Genomic DNA, 16,565 nt, shown 5'->3' with positions numbered 1-16,565 from the left:
AAGATAACTCAGTAGCTGAATAAAGACAAAATATCCTTTGAATAGTTTCATAAAATTCGGTTATCCAAGGGTAAAGTGAAGATCCCAAAATCTCCTGAAGGGAAAATGAAAAAAGAATGAAGCAAGTTTCCATACAAAAGACAAAGGAAAACCAAATATATGCACTTGAAGTCGGAGTAAGAGATAGGACTTCCACAGACCGAGGAGACGGCTGCATGCCCTCAGCTGGATCAGGCCTTCACGGTTCCTGTAGTTGATGTACTCTCAGGTGCGGTTCATCCTCACTGATTTAACCAGATGTTCTGAAGACCGGTGAGAACCCCCACATGTAGACAGAACCTTCTGATCTCGGCACCATGCTAATGAATCTGAGGAGCTTTCCATTATTTCCTTCAGCCCATAACTTTAGAAGGTCTGCAAAATATCTTAATTTTTCATTTGGCACAAAGACATTGATTTAATATCACCCCCACAGTGTGTGTGTGTGTGTATGTGTGTGTGTGTGTGTGTATGTTTGTGTAAGATGTAAATTTCATACTCTACAAATAAACCATTCCACACATAGATGTAATCATCTTTAGAGTCAATTTCAGAACATTTTCATCCCCCCAAAAATATTTCCATATGACATACTTAATAACTCCCAAGTCCCTATGCAGACATGCATCTACTTTATGTCTCGTGTATTTTTCTGTTTTTTTTAACTTTAATTATTGTGGATTACAGAATGTGTGATTTGAGTATTGACCTCCTTTACCTGGCCTAATATTTCCAGGGCTCATCCAAATGATAGCAGGCAGAGTGTGTCTGAAGTCAACTGTTGAGCGTGTTCATGCACGCTTGTCCTCCTTTGTGACTCAGCAGCCTCACACCTGGCTCATAGCTACATTTCCTGAGTCATTGCGTTTAATCCCAAATAGTCAAAGCCATGGTTGTTGGATCGATTCTCACTGAAGAGCTTTTGAATGAAAGTTTAGAATGCTGAAAACTCACGTAGCCTTCCTACCATCCTTCGGAGACCTGCAGTAAGGGAAGCTTTGCCAGGGACATGTGATCAAGACAGTCAAATTGACAAGCTCAAGATGAATCAGTGAAGGATCTGGAACAAGATGATACAAAGAGATTTGAAAATTCTCAAATGAAAGTAGCAATTCTGTCTGAAAAGTGATTGTCACATGGTAGGGTGACCCCAGTAGAACTAGGGGAGATAGATACAAATGTTAGAAAATTAAACGCAAAGACGTACTTTCTAGGCATTAGAACAGAGCGCTCATAATATGGGGAGTCTTGATAGGTAAGTTTGGTTCGCTTGGGAGCATTCAAGTGCAGGCTGGTAAGGTCATCAGACAGTGGCTGTGGTCTGCTTCACCACATGCCCTCAGGAGCACAGAGACTTCACGATGAGTTCACACATGCTAAAAAGCATTTAGGACTTGATGTATTACTTGATAATGACTTTATATTTACTATAGGGAGCTGGAGGGATCATTCAGTGGATAAGACCACTTATTGGTTTTGCAGGAGAACTGGACTGGTTTGTTGAACACCACATGGCAGCTCCCAAACTTCTCGAGCTCCAGTTCTAGAGAAGCTGATACCTTCTTTGGTCCCTGTGTAGATGGCCAGGCGTGCATATAATGTACATGCACACATGGAGACAAAATATTTATAAACATGAAATAATAACAACAAAACACCTAAAAACACAAAAGTATTAAATGTGTTGAATAAAAATAGATAATACATAAAGGAATACATTTTTAAAAATAAAAACTGTAAAATAAATAAATAAAAATTTTAATAAGAAATGTTTGAATTTTCTATCTAATCTTTTCTAACTCTAGGATAATTTATCAAGGGGAATGTGGACAGTGCTGTTCTGTGTTATTCCAGAGATGCTAAGCTTTGTTCTGATAGTCTTAAGATGGTTTTATTTTTTTGAAAAATTATTTTTCTCATGACGCTCAGTTTACCAGCACATTAATTCTTATGCAATTGGTGTTGTCATCTGAGGCTTATTCTTATATACAAATAAATTACATTTCAAAGCTCCAAACAGTTGAAAATATGACAAATATAATTCACTAAATATTTAACAAAATTTAAATTATTCTGCTAAAATATGCTTTTTTGTATAAGTCAATTTACTCTATTATTTGATATTATTTATTATGTACCAAAAACATTTCTCTGACCCATGTTAAAGGGCAGTCACTATTTTAATTCTGGGTGTTAGACTAAGCACAATTAGGTAGCTTGAAACAAGAATTAGCTTTAAAAGTTTTCACTAAGAATAATGTACTTATATCTCTAGAAACAATAACAGATACTATATTGGCATTTTTAGGAAGATGGCTATCTCATTCACAGAAAATGAAGATCTTATTAGTTTATCTAAAGTGACATGTGACGAGTGGTTTAGAAGGACAGAGGCAATACCTTGGAGTTTTACATTTAAATCCATGGTTCCACAGTGAAGTAGCTGTGATACCCAGACTTCCTAGCATATTCTAAAACTCAGATTCCCGAGCTTCAAAACAGGTGTTACAGGACCTATCCTTATGCTTATGGTAATGCAGCATTGCATCGTAAGCACTATCATATATAATATATATATATGTATATGTATATATACATACACACATATGCATATCATACACTCTCACACACACACATTTACATGGATCATAATAAAATCTTGAAGACAACATTGTAGGAATCTGAATGTAATAGTTATTACTGCAGTAAATATTCCCAACATTATAATTATTTTCAAAAGCACTTTGCAATGGGAATCATTGGTCTCTTCCTGCTACCCAGCCTTAAGCCTGCAAATTTTATTGATGTATTTAAAGAGTCAGAGACTGGGGACATGGCTCAGTCATGGAGCACTTGCCAAGGCCACACAGGGAGCTCGGTTTCATGCTTATCTGAAAGCATCGGAGATAAGTCATACTGGTTAGAGTTTTGCTTAATTTGAAAACAAGATTGTTTAGAAAATGGATTTTGATTAAAAACTCAGAACAATAGTCTATGTACATATTGTCAGTTCTTGAGTGCTTTTGCTAACGCAGTGAGAAATACAGGGGTTGAGATGACTCAGCAGCGAAAAAGATTGCCATGAACGTGACTTGAGTTCAGTATCCAAAACCCGCGAAAAGACAGATGGAGAGAAGAAGTCCAAAAACACCTGTACTCTGGCTTCCATATGAGCACCATGGCACATGTAGCTCCCCATGCACACAGCACACACACCCATACACAAGCACACATACTCACCCCTCCACACACAGCACACATGCCCACTCCACACATAACACACAGACCCACCTCTACACACAACACACACACAGCACACATACCTATCCCTACATACAACACATAACCACCCCCACATACAACATACATATCCACCCCACACATACACACACACACACACACACACAACCATAAGACATCTACCTATTCCCACATCCACAAAACACATACATGCCCAAACACCACACACACAATACACAAATAAATATTTGAAATAATTTAAAGCAATAAAATGTTTGCAAGACATTAATTATTTTAGAAATTAAGGGAATCTCTCACTTCAAATCTTGGTACTCGTTTTTAACTCATATATATATATATATATATATATATATATATAAGAAACAATATTTCATTGTCTTGTGATACTTTTGCTAATGTGGTTATTATTATACAAAGTTGTTATGCAATTTGTGGGTATAATGTATGCTATTATATGTTTCTCATTCTCATAATCTTACAAATCATTATGAGGAACAACAAAAACATAATTTTATTTAGTTCTCAGCTAGAAGCTCTCAGAAGCAGTCATCTTTGTAACTGGGACTTGGATAACTCAGGTGACCTTTTTCTAGCCAATTCAATCTTTATACTATACTTAATTTTTCTTTTCCTTCTTTCCTTTTTCTTTCTTCCTTTCTTTTTTTTGGGGCGGGGGGGGGGGAGGCCTCTGCTTCCTGAGTGCCGAATTTAAAAGCATGCGCCACCACTACCTGACCTAAATTTATTTTCTTTGTAGTACCAACTAAGTATCAGTATCCACCAACTAAGTCTTCCTATTTTGTCTTATTTGGCTTTTTCTCCTGTTGTTTCGTCATGCATCTTTTAGTCACGTGGTATTTTTATGGCGCGTATCCCCTGTCCTGAACCTCTCTGTCTCACAACATAGGTTTATTTCGTAGGCACAAATAGAAACTTTACGGGCTGGCGCAGCTCCCCTCCCCTCCCTCACCGTTGGCTGACATTAGCTTTCTCTCCCCCTAGTAGTTATTTTCTCAGGGTTCTGACTGCCAGAAGCAACCTATAGTAGAAAAGACTTCTTTTGAGTTACGACTTGGGAAGTTTTGGTCTAGGCAGGATAGAGTTCACGGAGGTGGGGGCACGGGCAGAAGTTACTGACTTCTCAGTGCCCAAGGAAGCAGAGAGCAAGACGGACTCAGGAAAGAAGCCGACTCTGCCGTTCAAGTCACTCCTCCCAAATGCTCCACATGCTGAGGAGCAATGCGAAAACACGAGGCCATGGGGAAATTTAATCACCTGGCTGATAACATTGTTAAAACAGTGCACATGAAAGCTCATGGCTGCATTTCTAGTGGTCATCTCAGGCACTGGCATTGGGGACACCTATCTAACTTAGACCCTGATTACTCAAAACCTGCAGGTCTCCCCTCTTATATTGATCCGCTTTCCTTTCTTCTCTGGCCCTTCATGCCTGAAAATCTTGCCAGTGTTTTCAGCACCAAGCTCTACAAGGAAGTTTTGAAGCAACTGTTTCTATTGGCTGATTAATACAACTTATTATTAGTGTAACATGGACGCCAAGGTCCCTTTAATGATCTTTAAGGCAGATGCCTTACTGGAATTTACAAAATCTTTCTGCCTTGCTTTCTGCATCCTCTGATATCTCCCAGTCTGAGAGTTCTTACATGACAGTAACCGACTAGTCTAGACTTATGGGTGTGCTTTTCTCTTTGGTCTGATCTCAGCCCCCCCGAGCTTGGTTCTCATCCATTACCAACCCCATCAATTTCCATCCTTTAATTATTCTCATGGTCACTTCAATCTCCTTGGTCCTGAATGGTCTCTGACCTTTAAGCTAGTTCATCTTTGTACCTCTTTGCTCTGTGTGAAAAAACCTACTGAAGAAAAAGCCTGAGAAAAATTGCTAATGCTCTCCTCCATATTTAAAGATTCACAATAATGTTACATGGACAGCGCCTCTTCCATATTTTACTTTGCAAACACAGTGTTTCCTCCCCATTTCTTATCTATTTGGCTTCTGCATTTTTGCCACTGACTGATAGCCATTTACTTGTTTGGGGAATTAGATTAAAGTGTGTTGCTTTTGTTTCTGCTGCATTTGTTTAACTCTGTGAAGCTGTGATTCTTTGCCTGTCTAAAACACCTGATGGTCTAATTAAGTGCTGAACAGCCAACAGCAAGGCAGGAATAAGGCTGGGTAGGGCTGGCAGGCAGAGAGTATAAATAGGAGAAATGAGGAAGAAGAGGAAACAATTAGAGAACAAGGGAGGGGGCATTAGAGGCCAGTCACCCAGCTGCACAGCAGGCACAGAGTAAGAAGGAAAGAAAGGGGTATACAGAAATAGAGAAAGACAAAAACCCAGGGCCAAAAGGTAGTCGGGATAATTTAAGAAAAGCTGGCAAGAAACAAGTCAAGCTAAGACCAGGCATTCATAACTAAGAATAGGCTTCTGTGTGATTTATTAGGGAGCTGGGTGGTGCCCCCGCCCCAAAATCAAAAGAGTAAGACGTCATTCTACATTTACTCTTCCACTCAGACCTACGTCCCTGGAAGGTTGTCTCCTAACCTCAATTCCTTACTCAGATGAAGTGATTTGACCATCGACTCCCCTCAGACCTTCATCATGTGGTTCTAAGTGTGCCTCATGTCCAGCTCTTTTGCTTCTATGACAAATTTTTCAAAATACCTGCAAAATGCATCTCTAAACTGAACTCACCAAAACTTAAACCTGAACAGCCAAGTCTCTATCAGCACCTTTATTTGGCTTTGCTACACATAACTAAAAGTCAGGAAATTCAAATATTCCATCTCTACCATTGCCTAGAAAAAATCTCACTAGTCATGAGACCACAGTCCTAAATATATTACCCATCTCTGCATTTGTTCCAGAATAAGATATTTACTGGGGGAGAAATAACTGTTAGATTTTTGCTGTTTTAAAAAATCTTAAATGCAAGACTATTTCAATTACTTCAAGGTTAAGAAAAGAAAGGAAAGTGAGATGACATATTGATGTCTTAGAAGATCTGTCATGCAGTGAAAGAACTGGGGAGAGCAATAGCCGTATAAAGTAATTAGATGGCATTAGAAAGAGTAGAATTGACACAGCCAATAAGCAATGTGATGTGCTCACAAATAATGCTTTTACAGAATATAAAGAGTTTAAGGTTAATTCAATTCTCAGGAGATACAAATATTGAAGGACAAAATAGAGTACAAACCTTTTTAACTAATGAGGAGCATCAGTGAGCTGTCTGCTGTGATCCAGAAAGTATACTGAGAGGAACAAACTAATTTATATGACTGTTTCCGTATATACCTAAGCAAGTTCTTTTTTTAATTTCACAGATAAATTTATTATTTTGCGGTGTACATTTCGAAAAGATTCAGGAAAAATTTAAAGACAAAAGTATGGTTATATTATTACCTTTTGCAATATGGGTAAGTAGTGTGGTAATTACTAACATTTATCATGAAAACAGCCAACATTTACTGGCTGCTGATTTGGTTCTAGAACTAGGCTATAAACGTACAGGGATCATCTTGTTGCAGATATAAGACATAGGTTTTAGTAGTTATGTTCTCCAGAGAAATGAACTGTGAAACAGAGTTAACAGATTGCTTTATTTTCCTAAAACCATGAATTAGAGGTAGAAGGAACTGAAACATATTTTGACCTCAAACAGTAATGGAGACCATTTTATGATGACTTTCTAGTTACAGCAACCAACAGTTAGGAACTAGGTCATCTCCTTATTATGCCTTGCTTTCTAAATACTATGTCATGTATAGTAGAATATATATTCTATGTCTATACATCCTATATACATATACATATATGAATGAGTGAGAGAGAAGGAGGGGTTGTGACCCATGTCAGACCCATGTGACCCATTCATCCAGGAGAAAAGTCATAGTGAACACACTGTGCGATACCTTTACCCAAGACTCAGAAAGAGACTGGCTAATGCATTCTTCTTGAAAAATGTACTTGATAAAATAGTTCCGGAGTTCCGCAGAAATGAATTAAATACATTCAGGTTTGAGAAAGTCATACTCAGGAAGTTTAGCAGCAGAAACAGTCTCCATTTGCATGTGAACAAGTTCCTTATCTTGTCTTCTGTGTGTTCATCCATAAAATAAAAGGGTAAGCTCACCCTTACCTTTGAGTGGTCAGGATGTTTATGTAAGATCATTTATAACATGACATGGAGAAGGGGCACCGTAGAGATGAAAATTTCATTTTATATTCTTAGATCTCAACATCTAAAAGAAGGTATTTTGCAAGAATCAAAATTGTATGGTGAAGATTTGAGAGAAGAACCATGTGTGGATGGAGAAACACATCCAGGAAGGCCGCAAGTGTGTCAGCCTGGGAGCTTAGAAAGGACATCTAGAAGGAGCTGAGGAACGGCCGTTCAGTATTCTCTCAGATGTGTATTTAAGGAAGGAAAGGGCAAATGCTTCCTCACAGTGGGTATCTCATTGATTGCCCCAATACACAGCCTCACACAGAGGCCTGTCTAGATGTGTTTCCTGATTTCCCAGAAGGGTCTCACTGTTTTTACACCATGAAGGTTGCGCATCTCCGTGTCCTGGAGGCAACTTCATAGAGCAGCAGCCTCAGCAGAAGTTAACAGTGACCCAGAGAGTGTCTTCAAAGAGCAGCCCGTGGAGACGAAGAAGAGCATATTACAGATTCTAGAATACATGGTGGTACTGCCTAGGGACTTCTTAAGTATAGGTCAAGGTCCCACTGTTATGCAGGTAGGGGTTAATGAGCTAGCAAATTAGGATATTAATATTAATGGGGCATTCTTAGTACCCACAGGCTAATGAAGTCCAGGGTCATTTGGGTTATTTTAACATCAAACAAAGCAGGATTGTAAGCCAAAAGCATTTACCAGGATAAAGAGAACAATTTCACTTATTAAAGAAGAAAATGAATTCTATAGCTATTGCCTAAGATTTACAACATAGGATCAAAATATAAAAAGTTAATCATTACTATAACTATAAGGAAAAAATGACAAAAACCAGAACAACAGCGTTTTTCATAACTTGACAGAGAAAATGATACACTTTAAATCATTTTAGAGAATCTGAGTAAAATAACAAATAAATTGAGTAGCAATGAATGATGAAGAACTCTCCATTTTCCTGATAGTATTTGAAAAATAATAATAAATTGATATACATTCCAGAAAATCAGAGACTCTCCAAAACAAACATGTATAAGCTATACTTACTACAAAATCAATTGTATAGAAATTTAGTAATGAAAGACTTCAACATTTTCTAGCGGTGTATATTAGGAATATTTAAAGTAATAGTAGTAATACTGCATATTAAAATCTTAATAGAAACATGTACAAAAAGTCCCTGAGTGTTTTTAGTACTTAGATAATTAAAATTTCATTAAAACATTTTAATAAACTTAAATGGTAATGACAAAAATATTGTTTAACGATTACCATTTGACAACTGATGCAGAAGTACTAGGGCATTTATTTTGAGAATAAAAACAGAGAAGGTAAATATATGATATGGACACATGAAACTGAGAAAAGACAGACATGGGACAGTATCCGTCATGGCCAAGAAGGATTTTAAAACTCAGATAAACCACAGGACTCTAACTTAGTAAACATGAAAGTCTTCCTGACGTAAACCATCTCAGATGAAAATGCATTCTGATATTCTAAGAAATAATAAGCTGTGGCTGAGATAGAATTAGTGAAATGTTGCTGTTGCTGAAAAAAAAACATTTGCAGTCAGGGAAACTGGTAAAATGCTGAACTGAAATCATTTTGTTTCAACTCTGAAGTTTCTTGCTGTATGTATCAATACAACGACATAAATGTGGTGATTTGAAAACCATACTTTGGTCTCCTGAGTCCTGGGAAGACCAGCTAGCCCTGTTGCCCTGCTGAGCAGTTCTTCCCAGAGAGGTGAGTGGGTGCTAGCCTGGGCAGCCTGCCTGCCTGTCTGGGAAGGGAGCACAGCCCTCCCCGCCTCAGCTTCTGCGGCAGGGTCTTCGGTGTTCCAAGGGACCCCTCCCCTCCCCCCACTGCTGCGGGCCCTTTGTCTCCTGAGTCCTGGGAAGACCAGCTAGCCCTGTTGCCCTGCTGAGGAGTTCTTCCCAGAGAGGGCTGAGGAGCTCTATCCAGAGAGTGCTGTGAAGTCCTACCCAGAGAGTGCTGAGGAGTTCTATCCAGAAAGTGCTGAGGAGTTTCATCCAGAATGGAAGAGATGGGCAGGCGCCAATGCAAGAATTCCTCCAACAACCTGAAAGGCAACATGACACCGCCAGAATCCAGGGAGCTTGAAACTAGAAGAATTGAACACCCTACGCCAGAAGAAATAGAAGAAATTGACTCTAAGCGCTTCTTTATGAAAATAATAGAGGAAATTAAACAGGAGGTGAAAATCTGCCGTAAAGAAATGGAAGATAAGTATAACAAAAAAATTGAGGAAATGAGTAAAGAAATGGAAGAGAAATATACCAAAAAGTTTGAAGAAATGAGTAAATCCGTAAATGAAATTCTGGGAAACCAAGAAAAAACAATCAAACAGGTAATAGAAACAGTTCAAGATTTGAAAACTGAAATGGAGTCAATGAAGAAATCACAAACCGAGGGCCGGCTGGCTATGGAAAATCTGGGTAAACGAACAGAGACTTCAGAAACAAGCTTAACCAATAGAATACAAGAGATAGAAGGAAGAATCTCAGACTCTGAGGACACCATAGAGAAATTAAACACTCTGTCCAAAGAAAACAGCAAATCCAACAAATTCTCATCACAAAACATTCAGGAACTGTGGGACACAATAAAAAAACCAAATCTAAGAATAATAGAAGTAGAAGAAGGAGAAGAATTGCATTTCAAAGGTCCAGAAAATATACTCAACAAAATTATAGAAGAAAACTTTCCCATCCTAAAGAACGATATTCCTATGAAGGTTCAAGAAGCATACAGAACACCGAATAGACTGGATCAGAAAAAAACATCCCCTCGTCATATAGTAATCAAAACACAAAGCATTCAGACTAAAGAAAGGATATTGAAAGCTGCAAAGGAAAAAGGTCAAGTAACTTATAAAGGTAAACCTATCAGACTTACACCAGACTTCTCTATGGAAACCATGAAAGCCAGAAGGTCCTGGATAGAGGTACTGCAGAAACTAAGAGACAATGGATGCAAACCCAGACTACTTTACCCAGCCAAGCTATTGTTCACTATCAACGGAGAAAACAAAATATTCCAGGATAAAAACAAATTTAAACAATACGTAGCTACTAATCCAGCCTTACAGAGAATACTAGAAGGAAAATCACAACCCAAGGAATCCAACATTCCCAACACTGCCTACATTAACTCAGACATTTAGCGACCCTCCACAAGCACAACTCAAAGAAGGAAAACACATACACGCTACTACCCAAAAAAATGACCGGAGTCATCAATCACTGGTCATTAATATCACTTAATATCAATGGTCTCAACTCACCTATAAAGAGGCACAGACTTAGAGATTGGATACGAAAACAGGATCCAACATTCTGCTGTCTACAAGAAACACACCTCAACCACAAAGACAGACACCTACTCAGAGTAAAGGGTTGGGAAAAGGTTTTCCAAGCAAATGGACCTAAGAAACAAGCGGGTGTGGCCATTCTAATATCTAACAAAATCGGCTTCAAACTAAAATCAATCAGAAGAGATGGAGATGGACATTTCATACTCATAACAGGAACAATTCATCAGGAAGAAGTCTCAATCTTGAATATCTATGCCCCTAATATAAAGGCACCCACATATGTAAAAGAAACTCTTCTAGAACTCAAGGCAGTCATCAAACCACACACACTAATAGTAGGAGACTTCAACACTCCTCTCTCACCAATGGACAGGTCAATCAGACAGAAACCTAACAGAGAAATAAGAGATTTACTGGAGGTACTGAATCAAATGGACTTAACAGACATCTATAGAACACTCCACCCAAATAGGAAAGAGTATACCTTCTTCTCTGCAGCTCATAGAACCTTCTCAAAAATTGACCACATACTTGGTAACAAAGCAAACTTCCACAGATACAAAAAAATATTAGTGACCACCTGTGTCTTGTCAGATCACCATGGATTAAAATTAGAATTCAACAACAATGGTACCCCCATGAAGCCAACAAACTCATGGAAGTTGAACAGTCAACTACTAAATCACCCCTGGGTCAAGGAAGAAATAAAGAAAGAAATTAAAGTCTTCCTTGAATATAATGAAAACAAAGACACAACGTATTCAAACCTATGGGACACAATGAAAGCAGTGCTAAGAGGAAAGTTCATAGCACTAAGTGCCCACCTAAAGAAAACAGAGAAAGCACACATTAGAGACTTAACAACACACTTGAAAGCTCTAGAAAAAAAAGAAGCTGATTTACCCAGGAGGAGTAGAAGACTGGAAATAATCAAACTGAGGGCTGAAATCAACAAAATAGAAACACAGAAAACAATTCAAAGAATCAATGAAGCAAAAAGCTGGTTCTTGGAGAAAATTAACAAGATTGACAAACCCCTATCCAAACTAATCAAACGGCAGAGAGAGAACTTGCAAATTAATAGGATCAGAAATGAAAAGGGGGACATAACCACAGACACAGAGGAAATACAGAGAATCATTAGATCTTACTACGAAAGTTTATATGCCACAAAGTTGGAAAATGTAAAAGAAATGGACATTTTTTTAGATAAGTACCATATACCAAAGTTGAACCAAGACCAGGTGAACAATCTAAATAGACCTGTTAGTCGTGAAGAACTAGAAGCTGTTATCAAAAATCTCCCTACCAAAAAAAGCCCAGGACCAGATGGTTTCAATGCAGAATTCTACCAGAACTTCCAGGAAGAGCTAATACCTATACTCCTTAATGTATTCCACAATATAGAAAAAGAAAAGTCACTGCCAAACTCCTTTTATGAAGCTACAGTCACCCTAATACCAAAACCACACAAAGACACAACCAAGAAAGAGAATTACAGGCCAATCTCACTCATGAACATCGATGCGAAAATTCTCAATAAAATACTGGCAAACCGAATCCAAGAACACATTAGAAAAATCATCCATTATGATCAAGTAGGCTTCATCCCAGAGATGCAGGGATGGTTCAACATACGCAAATCTATCAATGTAATCCATTATATAAATAAACGGAAAGAAAAAAATCATATGATCATTTCATTGGATGCTGAAAAAGCGTTTGACAAAATTCAACACCCTTTTATGATAAAGGTGTTGGAGAGACTGGGGATACAAGGATCATACCTAAATATAATAAAAGCAATATACAGCAAGCCGACAGCTAACATCAAATTGAATGGAGAGAAACTCAAAGCCTTTCCACTAAAATCAGGAACACGACAAGGCTGTCCACTCTCTCCATACCTCTTCAATATAGTGCTTGAAGTTCTAGCAATAGCAATAAGACAACATAAGGGGATCAAGGAGATTCGAATTGGAAAGGATGAAGTGAAACTTTCGTTATTTGCAGACGATATGATAGTGTACATAAGCGACCCCAAAAACTCTACCAAAGAACTCCTACAGCTGATAAACACCTTTAGTAACGTGGCAGGATACAAGATCAACTCCAAAAAATCAGTGGCACTCCTATACACAAAGGATAAAGAAACGGAGAGGGAAATCAGAGAAACATCACCTTTCACGATAGCCACAAACACCATAAAATATCTTGGGGTTACTCTAACCAAGGATGTGAAAGACCTATTTGACAAGAACTTTAAGCCTTTGAAAAGAGAAATTGAGGAGGATACCAGAAAATGGAAAGACCTCCCCTGCTCTTGGATTGGGAGAATCAACATAGTAAAAATGGCAATTCTACCAAAAGCAATCTACAGATTCAATGCAATCCCCATCAAAATCCCATCAAACTTCTTCACAGACCTTGAGAGAACAATAATTAAGTTTATATGGAAAAACAAAAAACCCAGGATAGCCAAAACAATCTTATACAATAAAGGAACTTCTGGAGGCATTACTATCCCTGACTTCAAACTCTATTACAGAGCTACAGTATTGAAAACAGCTTGGTATTGGCATAAGAACAGAGAAGTCGACCTATGGAATCGAATAGAAGACCCAGATACTAACCCTCAAACCTACGAACACCTAATTTTTGACAAGGGAGCTAAAGGTATACAATGGAAGAAGGAAAGCGTCTTTAACAAATGGTGCTGGCATAACTGGATGTCAACCTGTAGAAGAATGAAAATAGATCCATATCTATCACCATGCACAAAACTCAAGTCCAAATGGATTAAAGACATCAACATCAATCTGTCCACTTTGAACCTGATAGAAGAGAAAGTGGGAAGTAGTCTACAAGATATAGGCACAGGAGGCCACTTCCTAAGTAGGACCCCAGCAGCACAGACAATAAGAGAAACAATGAATAAATGGAACCTGCTGAAACTGAGAAGCTTCTGTAAAGCAAAGGACACTGTCAGTAAGACAAAAAGGCTGCCTTCTGACTGGGAGAAGATCTTCACCAACCCCTCATCAGACAAAGGTCTGATCTCCAGAATATACAAAGAACTCAAGAAACTAGACACTAAAACTCTAATTAACCCAATTAAAAAATGGGGTACTGATCTGAACAGAGAATTCACAACAGATGAACTTCGAATGGCCAGAAGACACTTAAGGTCATGCCCAACCTCCTTAGCGATCAGGGAAATGCAAATCAAACCCACTTTGAGATACCATCTTACACCTGTCAGAATAGCTAAAGTTAAAAACACCAATGATAACCTATGCTGGAGGGGATGTGGAATGAGGGGAACACTCATCCATTGTTGGTGGGAATGCAAACTTGTGCAGCCACTTTGGAAATCAGTGTGGAGGTTTCTCAGGAAACTGGGAGTCAACCTCCCTCAGGACCCAGCAATTCCTCTCTTGGGAATATACCCTAGAGATGCCCAAACATACTACAAAAGCATTTGTTCAACTATGTTCATAGCAGCACTATTTGTAATAGCCAGAACCTGGAAACAGCCTAGGTGCCCCTCAATAGAAGAATGGTTAAAAAAGGTGTGGAACATATACACATTAGAGTTTTACTCAGCGGTAAAAAATAATGACATCTTGAATTTTGCATGCAAATGGATGGACATAGAAAACGCTTTACTGAGTGAGGTAAGCCAGACCCAAAAAGAGGAACACGGTATGTATTCACTCATAAGTGGATTCTAACCATAATTAAAGGTCTTTGAGCCTATTATTCGTGATCCTAGAGAAGCTAAATAAGAAGACGAACCTGATGAAGATTATTTACCTATCCGCCAGGAGGTAGGAAATAGTCAAGAGTCCCAGGTAACCTTGGGTGCATGGGGGGGGGGGGGGTGGGAGGGTTGATGGAAGGGGAGAGAGTTAGAGAGAAGGGAGTAGGGGAGGAATGGAGAAAGCTCGGTTGACCAGGATGGGGGGAAGGGAGGAAGGATGAATGTGGGATCAGGGAAGAATATATTTCAACTAAGGGAGTCATATTAGAGTTTACAGGAAACTTGATTATATATGGGATCCCAGGTCCAAGGAGAGATCCCCAGATTGTTCTCTGGACAGAGGAGGGGGTGCCTGAACCGGCCTTGGCCCGTGACCATACTGATGAATATTTTGCTTATCACCATAGATCCCTCATCTGGCGTTGGATGACGATACAGATGGAGGCCCGCGTTGGAGCACCGAACTGAGCCCCCCAAGATCCAAACGAGGAGCAAAAGGAGGAAGAAAATGACGAAGGACTGCGAGGGATACTATCACCCACTGATACAAGGGGTCGGATCTAATGAGAGTTTACCAAGGCCAGATGGACCGTGACTGAACGAGCATGTGATCCAACCAGATTCTCTGAATGTGGCCGGATTTTCTGAATGTGGCTGGCCTGCAGTCTTTCCGAGAAGCCATTGACAATGACACTGGGACTGGTTTCCTCTGCATATACTGGATTTTTGGGATCCAGTCTGTTTGGATGCTCACCTTCCTGGACCTGGAGTGAGGGGGGAGGAACTTGGACTTCCCACAGGGCAGGAGACCCTGACTTTCCTAGGGGACAAAGAGGGAGGAGGAGAGGGAGGGGGGGAGTGGGAGGGCGTTGGGAGGAGGGGCGTAAATGGAAACTTTTTATAATTTAATAAAATTACCAAAAAAAAAAAATTAAATTAAAGCATAAAATTAATGTTGGTTTTATCTCTGAAGAGAGATACATGGAATTAGTCATTATTATATGGTAATTTATGTAGCATTTTTGATGATTTATGAAGTTATATTATCAAGTAAATAAATATTTATTTCCATGAAAAAAAAAAAAGAAAACCATACTTTATAGTACTAGAATTTCCATGACAACATTATAATGATAAAAACAAGAACATTCATTTACTAAAATATATACAAAAGCTTAAGTAGAAAATTGAACATACCACTTGTTAAAAATGAATAATAAAAAGTCATGATCTAATAGAGTTTGTGACTAATCGAGAAGATATTATATATGTCTATTGATATAAATAATCATTTTAGTCCCAGCCTGGTTTTGAACTTGTGATTTTTCTGTCTCAGCATACTGAGTGGCTGGGATGACAAACACATATTGTAATACATGGCTTTTAGTAAACTATAATTTCTTATTATATCATTGCACTTCCTGAATATATTAAGCACTATTTTTCAAACCATGATTTATTGTAAAGTGAAATCTATATGTATCCCATTAAAGTGAAATGATTAATTTTGGTAGTCTTTAAATAATTTTAAAATATCATAAAAATAAAATATGAGGATATACAAATAAAAATAACATGAGGAATAGAAAGGCTAGAAACAAATGACTAAAGTTTCTCTTCATATGTACAAATACTTAGTGTTCAGAAAATAAAAAGTAAAATAATAGTAGACAAGTATGCTGACAGTTTTCTGTCAACTTGACACAAGCTAGAGTCATTTTGGAAGAGGGAACCTCAGTTGGGAGAATGTCCTCACTAGACTGGCCAATGGCCACAGGTCTGTGATATGTTTTTAATTGATGATTGATGTGACAGTACTCAGATCACTGCCTGTGGTTCCACTCCTTGGCTTGTGGTCCTGGGTGCTCTAACAAATCAGATCAAACAAGCCATGAGGAGTAAGCCAGTAAGCAGCCTTCCTCTATGACTGTGGTCCTCACTCTTCTTGATACTGTGACC

This window comes from Myodes glareolus, chromosome 16 (assembly GCF_982192425.1).
Source record: "Myodes glareolus chromosome 16, mMyoGla1.1, whole genome shotgun sequence".
NCBI lineage: Eukaryota > Metazoa > Chordata > Mammalia > Rodentia > Cricetidae > Myodes > Myodes glareolus.
This window is presented reverse-complemented; position numbering follows the sequence as displayed.